Genomic DNA, 12,852 nt, shown 5'->3' on the forward strand with positions numbered 1-12,852 from the left:
GGGAACTTAAATGTAGTGGACAAAACCCCATCTTGCAGCATAATATTAGTTAAAACAACCTGATTTAATGCAATTTCAGTCAAATTTCTACCCTGCACATATGTCAATCACATGCACACAGCAATCGGCATAGGCTGCTAGACATAAAGGAAATCTATGGTGCGTTCATATGCATGGGGAAAAAATGTTCCAACCAATCAGATTTTGTTTTTGAGTGGTGTAGTGTATCTTGGGCAGTTCAGTGTTGGTAGTTTAGCACACTAGTAAACCATAGGCAGAGAATGGATTCCCGCTAGCATGCTAGCTAGCTTTGTATGCTAAGCTAAGCAAAAATCCAAACATACAAATCATATTGCTTATTATGAAACAAAATGTTAATGTTTGTATATGAAACAGTTTGTATGAATTACCCAAAATTCCATGTTAATTTCCGTAAATTCCCATTAATTCCCATAATTTCCTTTAATTCCATGAACATTTCTAATTTGGAATATTTCCAAAATTCCCCAGCTTAACTTTTAACTAATTTACCGGAAATTTTCCGCCCCTTTGCAACCCTAATTGTGCATCATTACTAAGCTGGTCAAATTCAAAGAACACCAGCAAGACATGCTGTCAAAGGACAAATTGTATTTGAAATATACATAATTTTAACAACAAGGCCACAAACATTTTGGGAAAAAAGGTTATATCCTACTTGTTGTTTCACTTAGGGTCAGCATTTGACAAATTGACATTCTACCAAAAAGGCCACTTCAATTTTAATTCTGAACCCATAGCAGATATACTTGTTGTTTTACCAATGTTGAACCCAGTTCCAAGAAACGTCATTCCAACACCATCGCCTCCTATTTGTACACCTGTATCAAACCCCACGCCGAGCTTTGCCTCAACTGGCCCAGTAGATGCTGACACACTGGCCAGCTCTGCTTTTGCCATTGCCTTTACAGAAGATTTAGTTACAGATGCGCTTACTCCACCATTAAGAACCTTTGCTTTCAGCTTATTTTGTCCATCAGAGATGGACACTTTGTAGACTTCTGCCTTTGCCCCGACCCCAAACTCCTTTGGAGAAGTGTATACACCTGCCCCAGCATTCGGTCCTCTTACATCACCCCTTATTGGGCCATTCTTTACTCTAAGTCGGCCCACTCCGGCACCTGCATAGGCCCCAACCTCGTCGTCCATTGAACAAGTGCCTGCATCGGCGTCTGGAGAGCTGCTATTGGCGATGTCATAGATGTGTTCTTCAATTTCATCAGCCACTGAAGAGTCATACTGCTTGCATAGAAACAACTTTTCTGTGGGGTTGATATCAAGATGTTTCAGTTTTTTCTCAGTTGTATTTAAAGACAAAAGACAACATATGAAGCTGTACATAAATTTAAATACCTATAGGAGTGATCTTTGACTCACAAATTAGCTTCAAGCAACAGATCATGTGAACAGAATGAAGTTTAACCTGTCCAATTTTAGACATAAGAAATAACTTAAAGGAATTATCCGGAGTAAAATGCACTTTAGATCAATTTACGGATGATTGGGAGTACATACGTTGAGTTGACATCCAAATCATGTCATTCGGATGTGTTTTTGAAAGTTCGATGTTACGTTTTTAGTCAAAACTCGTTAGCCTGGAAGTGACGCGGGCATGTCATTTTGCCGCTACAAAACGCTATTTTTATACCTCTTCTACAGTTCCAAACAACATTACACTTACGTGGTAGTGAGTAGAGGGTCCCTAAAGCCAAACCGAAGTATCCCGAGGACTTTATGTGGTCGGATAGAGAGTCCAGAATGAATTTCATCAAGCCAGTACCTTTCCGGAAATGTTGCCATCTTTGCTGCCATCTTCAGGGGAAAGTCCGTAGGAGTCGATTGCTGGAAATTCACAATTTCGTTTTTTTTTTTTTTTTTTAAAACATAGTCCAGTCCATACAACTTCATTTCAATTTCGAAAGAAATACTGGACTATGTTTTAAAAAAAAAAAAAAACGGCGACGAAATTGTGAATTTCCAGAGCGTGTTACTCCACACTCAGCAATCGACTGTCAACTCAACGTATGTACTCCCAATCATCCGTAAATTGATCTAAAGTGCATTTTACTCCGGATAATTCCTTTAACTTTGAAGCAGCTTGACTATATTTTAATGCAATGATCATGTCCAGGGGCGTAGCACACAATCCTGGGCCCTATGCGTAGGCAGTCCTGATGGGCCCCCATGCATGTCCCCCCCTCATATTATAGACTTTTCAAGGGCCCTCTCCCCCTTTGGGGCCCTGATAATCAATCCCACTTTTACCCCCAGTTTGACGCCCCTGATCATGTCACATATGAATGAGCTGGGCGTGAGCTTGCAAGATAAGCTTAAAGCAGATTGAAACAGTATACAAACAAGCTTTAGATAGAAAACCCAAAACACTGTCAGATTTTGAAAAAAACAAGTTTTAGATAGATTTTGAAAAAAACATGAATTGTTAATCTGGGAAAACACTGTTAAACACATTGACTCTGTTCTGGTATTTCAAACTTTTCATTGTCTAGCCCCACTTCCACTACAATGTATTAAAAGGGTCCATTCAAACAAGAGGAGGCTCTAGAGGGGATTGCATAGTCCCATTTAGGCATAGTGCCTTTGGACAAGCTGTATTTTCTTAAAGAGCATCTCAAACCTGGAATATAATACCAAGTGCAATATGTGAACGGTCAACCCTTACCTCATTTACCAAAGCACTTAAAAACATGGTTACTGGAAAACCAAAACTGCTGTCACAATTCTGCTTGATTTTTACACTGATTGTTTGTTTATTGTTTATCATTGTTAGCTGTGTTTTATGTACTTAATTTATTCTTGTAGCCACCTGCTACAATCTTACATATTTAAATTGTAACGCCCTTAATGTGTGCTGTCCCTGTTTTAAATAAATAAATTACAAATTGCTAATTACAAAAACACCAACAATAAATACACAATCTCCCCTGCAAGCTTGCTATCATGCTGCCTTAGTGAACTAAGAAAAGTTTCTTGCTAACTTAATTAGGTCTTGGGTTACCGGTTAGGTCCTTAGGAAGAGAAATAACTTACTTGACATCTTGAAGTTTAAGTTTGCTGCCACGAGAGAATGTTCTTCTGAAGCAATAGCTGTAAGAGTTAAATATGTTGCTACATTACCAACACGTTCACAACCAGGCATAATTGGAAATAGCCTAACTGTAAAGTGGCATGCATCTGATGTCATACTTAAAGTTAAAGTAGTTAAAGTTAAAGTATCTTATAAGATATTCTTAAAAGTGTAAAGGGATGTCTTGGAGCTGTCAAAACTTACCCTCTGACTGAGAGAAGACCAACGCAAAGAAAAAGAGAATCAGAAATGTCCCAGCGACCTCAGTTCAAGTAAGTTATAAGCAGCTCACCACCGACTCTTCTTTGCAACAAGTTACTTTCGCTTTTGGATAGGCCTACACAACAACAATACGCTATTTAATGTGTGTGTGGATGAGGCAGGCAGCTGTTAACTTTGGTGGACCCCATTTCGAGGGGTTTGGGTAGGCCTATACTTAGCGTACTGAAATCTGTACACTGGATAAAATAATAAAAATGATCGGCCCGCACACAAGAAAGTTTCTGGTGCGCACTAGTTTTTTTAGAACCTCTTAGCTTTCTTCATGCACAATAACATGACTGACAAAATCTCGCAACATTCTTCGCGGGATTTGTAATTTAAGGATTAAAAAACGTTATTGTCTTTCGTATTGTTGGCTAATAGAAAATGTCCTTAGAGGGAGAACACATTCAGAACAAATGGAGAACATAATTTATAGTGGCAATCGTTTTTTTCTTGTTTATTAACATGCATACACGTAATGAATGCTGGGGATGGACTGCACATCCAAGCTTAAAGTAGCCTAGGCCTACTTTCAGTTGCATTATGATAGGAAAGATGGAATCTGCTGCGTTCTCTCTACCGTATAGGCTATTCCCATGCTTGCATAATGGGAATTGCTGAAGCAATAAAAGAGAATAACCTCTTGTACCTCTCCACGTCTGAAAATAAACTTCAAGGTGTGTAGAAACACTGAACAAAATATCATGCTTTAGTCATAAAATGCACACATAAAATAGGCGACTTCTCATTATATGATCTTAACCGCTCCACTATTGATCATTTTAACATTTGATTTCACTATTACATTACATTACATTTGGCTGATGCTTTTTGACCAAAGCTAAAGCATCTCCAAGGAAACAATCAAGGTAAAATGTTATAGATTCTGATTGGCTGGCAGCTTTTTATCGTTCTCAAAATTGCTCTGAAAGTGATCCCCAACAATATCATTCTTCATGTTGTTATAGTTATAGTTTATGAGTGGACGTTGTCATTCATATGAGCTAGATGAATGGCCCTTTAGAATCATGCATCATTCAACCTAGGCCCTCAGATGATTAAAGGTCATTCTTGAAGACCAGAGCTTTACGGCGTGCATAGTTAATCAACTTCCTGGTGAGGGCATCGTATGATACCCTTCCCAGCCCACAAAACCTGTCGCAGTGGTTTGAGGGTGAAGAAAAATGTCCTCTATGCAGCAAAACCAATGCAGGCCTCCAGCACATCCTGTCATCATGTGGAGTGGCACTGACACAGGGGCGTTTGAGATGGCGGCACAACCAGGTCCTGCAGAAGCTGGCAGAGCTTCTGGAGAAACACAGAAAACTGTGGTGACCGGACACCCGGCGTCCCCTTTGTACAATCGGGAGAGAGCCAGCAGAGGCCAGTGGCAGGCCAAGCAAGAACACTGCTGACCCCGGGAAAGAAATGGGAGATAACGTGTGGACCTCGGCAAGCAGCTGGTATTCCCCAACGAGATTGTGCAGACGACCCTGAGACCACACGATGTGGTCCACAACTGCCACACGGGTCCTCATCATCGAATTGACTGTCCCCTGGGAGGAGGGAATACCAGCGGCAGCTAAAGAGTATGTGAGCTAAAGCGGCTTAAGTACTCTGAGCTGGCTGCAGAGTGCAGAGAGGCAGGCTGGGTCTAACCAGTGGAAGTTGGGTGCAGGGGCTTTGTGGGCAGGTTGGTTATCCAGCTTCTCAGGGCTGCTGGAACGTCAGGCACAAGTCAGAGCACAAGTCAGGCAGAAGAGGCAGAGAGAGCTAGCTACTGGCTGTGGCTATGGAGGAGGGCCAACACATGGGGCCAGACACCCCAATAGGGTCAGCTGGAGGGAGTGGCAGGGATACGTCCCTATACAGCCACTGGCCTCCCACCCAGAGATGTACTGACTAGCGGGCGAAGCATCAGTGAAAGGTGGCACCAGCTTGAAGACCCTGCAGTGCACCCCATGTGCACCGGAGGAGGTGCGACAGGCAAGATGCCATGCCGGTAAATACCAGCGACAACCTATATATTCCAATGTCAAACCAATTACAATTATAGCCAATACAATTATGGGTCTGTCATATAATACTTATTTCTTTAATATCAAGAGTTCAGATGCAAAAGCCTCTAAACGCCACCTGTCAAAAATGAGAAAACGATGGTGAGTGAATGCTCTCCACACATACTATATGTTAATCAAATAATTTCACTTCAGAACCTGCTAAATAGCCTACCACTCTCTTCCTGGTCTGAAATATCGATTTGTAGGCAAAAACCTATAGGAGAAAAGAAAAGTAAGGAAAAAAAGAGAAAAGCAATATCTTGCTTATAAATTTGTATTATTATTATTTATTGACACCTTCATGTGGGACTGGGCATCCAGAGCCCACAGCATAAACCTCATGACAATTACCTACTTAATTAATTATATGATATTGTAGGGCATAAATTATTAATTATACCTTTATTAAAATAAGAGTTTATGTGCAAGGTGTACGCAGCATTTAAGTAATAACCACAGACTTCCACTAGATGGCCACAGCACTTCATCAGTTGCTGCTCTTCAGCATCTCAGATCTGGGCCCAGTTTCCCAAAAGCAGAGTAAGTAGTTCATAAAGTCCTTCTTTCTAAAGTGTTTTGGACCTTTTCCCTAAAACATTGTTGCTTAAGAACATAATGAAAAAGCACAGATTTGCCTGTGTCCCGAAGTAGCTGTAGATGACAACACTAAAAAACAAGTAATATGGTTAACAGAAAACAATATCAACATTTTAGAGGCCCAGCCAGAGTCCAGACCTCAGTCCGTTAAACAAGTGAGTACAAGGCCAGTGTGCTGGCAAAGAATCGTTCCTGCCTCAAAACCCGGATTGCTGTTAAAAAGGTGTGGTCTAGAATCATTATGGAGACACGGAGAGTCTTGGTAGGTATTATAAGAACCATTTTGAGAGATGTGAATGCAAATAAAGATGTTTACATTGATTATTTAAAAAGGGTATGAACAATTTTGGACCTGCCATTTTTTAGAAAATTTTCTCAAATCTCCACTTTGGTCGGAGTTTTCAGAAATAATCGTTTTCAGTGATAAAACATCCTTTTTGGTGTAAATGGATGCTGTTCACATGGCAAGGACAAAACTGGGTTTTCAAAAAAACCCACCCTGGAACCCATTTTCGAAAAATATTGTTTTTGGTCACCTAAAACGTTTTGTTCATGTGGAAGCAAGGCCAAAACGATAAAAAAAAACACTTTAACGTTTTCACAAAAACTACTGTCGTGTGGACATGGCCTCAGCTGAGAGAGAGAGGGACAGGGTGGGAGTGGAACTGTGCCTTGTGCTGTTTATAGACTTGAGGCAAAGAGCTGGAGTAGGCAAGGAGAATTCATAAGCTTAATGGTTTTAATGCATGCAGCTGGCGGAATGGATTTATCGTCCCAATAATTGACTAAAGTAGTTAACCCTTTCCTCTCACCTCTGAGAAACAAGCAGAGACGGACAGAGTACACAGCTTCATTACTTGAGTAAAAGTACAGATACCCTTTGCTAAATTTTACTCAAGTACAAGTAAAAGTACAACAGTCAGATGTCTACTTAAGTAAAAGTACTGAAGGACTTGTTTTTAAAAGTACTTGAGTATCAAGAGTACAAGAGTAGCCTACATTTTCTAAATATTGCATTACTACTGCCACAGTGCTTACATTTATGTACAGAAACGTCCCACATGGAGTTATGAAAATGTTAATGTTAATACCTTGAGAATGTAAAAGGAATTGAAAGTAAAATCAAGTCATTTTCATCTTTTACCATGTTGCCAGGGATGGGCAGTATTTCTAATACATGTATTTCAAACGTATTTCAAATACAAAATACTATTTTGTAATTGAAACACTTGAAGCTTAAAATTATCATTAACTTGTTCAGAAAATTGAAATAGTCTGGCGAGGTGGGGTCACAGGTTGGCACATTCCCCGGATGGACCTGCTCGCGCTTTTCATCCATTGTTTTAGGCCCATGGTTTCGCTCTTATCTAAATCTGACCATGGAGTTGACTTTGGCGGAAAGCTGAAGGTGATTGCTGATAGGCTGTCCCAATCATTGGCGCCTGCACAATCCAATCACGTTTGAGAGGGAAACAACAAATTGAAGGTTTCCAAAATGTTTCTTTTTTCCTTTTTTTTTAAAAGAAGTAACGGGTACTCACGGTTATGGATAGAAATGTATTGGAGTAAAGAGTACAATATTTGCCTCTCAAATGTACTTGAGTAAAGTCATGAGTACTCCCCAAAAATTATACTGGAGTAAAGTACAGATCCCTCAAAATTGTACTCAAGTACTGTACTCAAGTAAATGTACTCCGTTACTGTCCGGCTCTGGAAACAAGCCACTTGGTACTGAGTGTCAAACACAGAGCCGTTTTGCTGTGTCACTGTACATTTATCAGGTTCCAGCTTCAGTTAAAATAGAGTGTCTAGTTTAATTTAGCTAGGATGCAATTCATGAAAATTGGGCACTTCTGGATATGTTTTTGATTTTTGACAGGGTGTTAGGTACAGGTAGCCTAGAAATCTAGACGCACCCTAGCGGCGGCAAATTAATTTGCTCAGCCTGTACGTCTAGTATCAAACCATAGGGATTTCTATTGGCTGACGCCGTGGACTTCATCCAATCACAGCGCTCTATTTTGTTAGAGAGTCTTAAGGCGGGCTTAACAGGATAACGACAGTCCTGCGACAGTGAACAACAAGGAAGGTGGCTATGGCGAATGAAGAGCGGTTGTTTGAATCGGCGTTGGCGTCAACTTTGGAGGAGTTGGACTTGTGCTTTTCTTTGAAAGTTGAGCAACACAATGCACTTAAGTCATTCCTTTCAAAGAAGGATGTATTTGCTGTTTTGCCGAATCGGATAATGGATATGGTCGTGAAGGCTGGCCTATTGCATGCCTAGGCAGTTTGAAAGACAATTCTCTGCCCGCCCCTTGGATTAAGCGAGGTGAATGGTTCGATTCTAGACTATTCATTTCAATGATATAGGATGGCCCGCCAGGCTAAGGTATAGGCCTAAGGTTTTCAAAAATCCATGGATACAAGTTGGGGTGGCCCCCCTAGTGGCAGTTATCCATAAAATCCAAAATGGCCCCTGCCGAAAAAGAAAAGGTTATATCTCAGCTTCCTTTAGTCTTACATTGTTGTATAATGTATTTTCTCTACTTTGTTTGATACAAGGAATCCAATTTTGATATGTTCTTCTTATTTTAAGTCCATTTCCATGTAGTATCATAGTCATATTTAGCTCATAAACTGTCAATATCTCTGAAAAAGTCACATTGAAATACTCAGGTCCCTAGACCCATATTTTTACCTCCAAGGTATGCTTTTCTTTGTTGATTGGACCGGTCACTATCACTATAGTGTCAAAAATCACATGTTGTGACCAAAAGGACCATTGTTGAGGCCTTAAATGAACACAACTTCAGAACTATGCCACAGTGAAAAGTTATTAGGCTGTTCACCATGTTAAGGATCAATATTACATTTTAGTCAAATAACACAAAAAACCTTGCACCTTAGATTTTTTTTTATTTTCGTTTTAACTGACTTGGTTCCATGTTTGTCTAATGTTAGCTGCCAGGCTAGGGACCATACATTTACTGTGATACATTAGCTTCCTAATAGGTAATTCAGTGGCTATGCATCTTTTAAATAACTTATTTCAAAGGGATACAGTAGTTGAAGTAGCTTTGAAGCTCATTTAGCAATCTTGGTGCTGCTGTTATTATGTTAGAGGCTAGGCTAGGGAACTTACATTTATGCTACCAAATTAGCTTGCTAATAGGTAGGTGCAGCATGCAACTATGTGAAGAGCCAAGCCGGTGTTATGTTAGTTCACTGGCTAAGGAGCACACTTTTGGACTACTAATGTAGCTTGGTAATACTAATACTACTAATACTAATACTAAAGCAGTAGCTTTTGTTTGTACATGGTCCTGGACCAATGTTGCCATGTTGGTCTTGGACCGCCATTAGAATGTTGTTCCAGGACCGTCTTTACAATGTTGGTCCAGGACCCACATTGTCATGTTTGTCCAGGACCGTCATTACAATGTTGGTCCAGGACCGTCTTCACAATGTTGGTCCTGAACCCACATTGTCATGTTTGTCCAGGACCGTCATTACAATGTTGGTCCAGGACCCACACTGTCATGTTTGTCCAGGACCGTCATTACAATGTTGGTCCAGGACCGTCTTCACAATGTTGGTCCTGAACCCACATTGTCATGTTTGTCCAGGACCATCCGTCTTTATAATGTTGGTCCAGGACTCACATTGTCATGTTTGTCCAGGACCGTCTTTACAATGTTGGTTCAGGACCCACATTGTCATGTTTGTCCAGGACCGTCTTTACAATGTTGGTCCAGGATCGTCATTACAATGTTGGTCCAGGACCGTCTTTACAATGTTGGTCAGGGACTGCTTTAGAATTTTGGTCCAGCACTGTTTTTACAATGTTAATCCTGGACTAACATCACCATGTTGATCCTGGACCGTCTTTACAATGTTGGTCCAGGATCAACATGGTGATGACACTCCTGGAAGATGTACAACAAACAAAAGTGACTGCTTTAGCCTATTACCAAGAAGAGACCCAATAGTTGATATAGCTTTGAAGCTCATTTAGCAATCTTGTTGCCATGGTAATTCGTGCTAATGTTAGCTGCTAGGCTAGGTAAAATACAAAAAAATAGCTTGCAAATAGGCAATACAGATCTGTCAGTTGTCGTTAGACTGATTTTTTTCTTGCTACATTTCTGAGAAACTTGCCATGTTTAAACCTATTTTTTCTGCTTTGTTTATTCCAGGTCCATCATAGGGAAGTTTGTCCAGGTCCATCACAGGGAAGTTGGTTCAGGTCCATCACAGGGAAGCTGGTTCAGGTCCATCACAGGGAAGCTGGTCCAGGTCCATCACAGTGAAGCTGATTCAGGTCCATCAAAAGGAAGCTGGTCCAGGCCCATCACAGTGAAGCTGGTCCAGGTTAATCACAAGAAAGTTGATCCAGGTCCATCACAGTGAAGCTGGTCCAGGTCCATCGCAGGGATGTTGGTCCAGGCTCATCATAAGAAAGTTGGTCCAGGTCCATCACAGGGAAGCTGGCCCAGGTCCATCATAAGACTGCTTATAAGTCTGTGGTATATAGGTAGTGGAACCAAGTCAAGCAGCATGCGTGTCTTGCCGCAGAAAGCTGCGTTGTCTGATGGACAAAGCACATAACGATGACAACTCTTTGCTGTCATTGTGAAGCATGTAGCCCACCTCACGGTTATGGAATGGAAATATCATGCATATCGATGATTCTGCCATTTTTATAGCTGTAACAGTAAGTGTTCACATTAATCACGGCCCTCCGCTTCGCGTCCGGGCCGTTTTACAACCTCGACCGTGCATTAACTTCTGTGAACAGACCACCGTGTCGTCCATTATCCCATACATCCCTTACATCGTGCCAATCATGTGTTGTGATCTCACCGCTGGAGCAAGATTGGTGTCGTGAAGCCTTGCGCACGCGCATTTCTGCCGAAATGGGTGCCTGATGAGATAAGATTGATGGCCAGCACAGCCACATCACTATCTACTGTAGGTAAGCCTTGGTGTGAACCTGTTCAGCAGCATGACGTAAATGTAGTATCATTCGTGTGTCTGCTTCCTCTTCCTGACATGGTGACAATGCTTCTAGGTCAGTAGGTTTATCACTAAGATACCTCTGCCAAAAGAGGTCAATGGCAGAAGTTCCTCAAGGACAGTCAAAATAAAGATGAGCTGTTTCAGTACATCAGTGAGGAATTTCAGAAGACCACAGCTGGCTCAAAGTACCACCTCCTCACAACAAAGACTAACTTGGTCCTGAGCAACAAACCTACTAACCTAGAAGCATTGTCACCATGTCAGGGAGAGGAAGGACATCAGTCTGTTCCAGGAGTTAGGCCTCTCTTACTTGAACAAATCACGGTCACCAGGGGGGCCACCCCAACTTGTATCCATGGATTTTTGAAAACCTAAGGCCTATCCCTAACACCCTGCCAAAAATCAAAAACTTATCCAGAAGTGCCCAATCTTTATGATTTTTCACATATTCCTTCCCAGCTAATTACAAATAATGTCAATTTTCTATACAAATAATGACTAATCTTTGAAAAGAATATATTTTTGGTACTTTCTCTAAAGTATCTCAGCCTTATAAACTCTATTTATTGCCTAAAGACTTCACATTCATGTTTTTTTCTTTGTCTGTTTCTTCCTGTTCTCTCCTCTCCTCTTTCCTCCCTCTTTTCCCTTTTCTTCATCCACCCCTCGCTCACGTTTGAAACATGACCTGCGTCCTTCATCCCTGTCCATATGGATGCGTATATCACACAGCCCATTCAGTAACATATTCAGGTCGACATTTGCTGAGTCATTCTTACTGAAAGCCCAATCAATCAGGTAATGAGGACGTGGGGTGCGGTGGGGTGGGGTGGTGGGGGGTGGGGTGTTGGCCTCTTACTGTAAAAAGAAAGGGAATACAACTAAGGATCTGAAGAGGAGAGACAAAGCAAAGGGATTATGGGGAGGATGAGAGAAGAGAGAAAGCTTGGTAAAGGAGAGGGACGTGTTCACTGCACTGTGTACTGCACACAGACTTAAAGCTGTAGCCATGCTGCTTTATCTCCCACTAGTGACTTTGTGATCTCCATCGTTATTGATTTGTGCAGGTAGATCAGTGTGTACTCTTTTTATGTGTGCTAAGAGAGAAAGAGAGAGAGAGAGAGAGAGTGAGAGCTAGGAAGAGGGACATGGGGGACAGAGACATGGTGCCAGACAGAGCAGCCAGGGGGGCGGGGGAGAAAGGAGGAAGGGAGGAGAGAGAGAGTAGATGGGGAGAGAGATTTGACATAGAAAGAACGTAGATGGAGGTATAGAAAGAAGAGAATCATACAGAGAGACAGAAGGAGAGAAACAGGTGCATGCATGATATAATATGATATACCAGTTGAAGGGAAACAGTCAAGAAGAATATACCTCGCAGGAGGTGTATTGTTGTAGTGCTTGGAAGAAGCTGCAGGGTCAAGCTGTCCTACTGTCATTAGTTTGATACAGCGTGGCTAGAATACGCAGACTGTTTGAAGGGCAGGGTGTGGTCAGCTCCTCAGTAACCATCTAGCTGTCACAGAGCAAAAGAGAGAGAGAGAGAGAGGGAGTGGGAGAGAGAATGAAGTATGAGAGTTATTAATGAAATTAAGAGACATTGTGAGAGAGATAAACAGCAAAGAAGAGAGAGAGAGAAAGAGAGAGGGAGAGAGTGGGAGAGAGAATGAAGTATGAGAGTTATTAATGAAATTAAGAGACATTGTGAGAGAGATAAACAGCAAAGAAGAGAGAGAGAGAAAGAGAGAGGGAGAGAGTGGGAGAGAGAATGAAGTATGAGAGTTATTA

Source organism: Alosa alosa, chromosome 4 (genome assembly GCF_017589495.1).
Source record: "Alosa alosa isolate M-15738 ecotype Scorff River chromosome 4, AALO_Geno_1.1, whole genome shotgun sequence".
Classification (NCBI taxonomy): Eukaryota; Metazoa; Chordata; class Actinopteri; order Clupeiformes; family Clupeidae; genus Alosa; species Alosa alosa.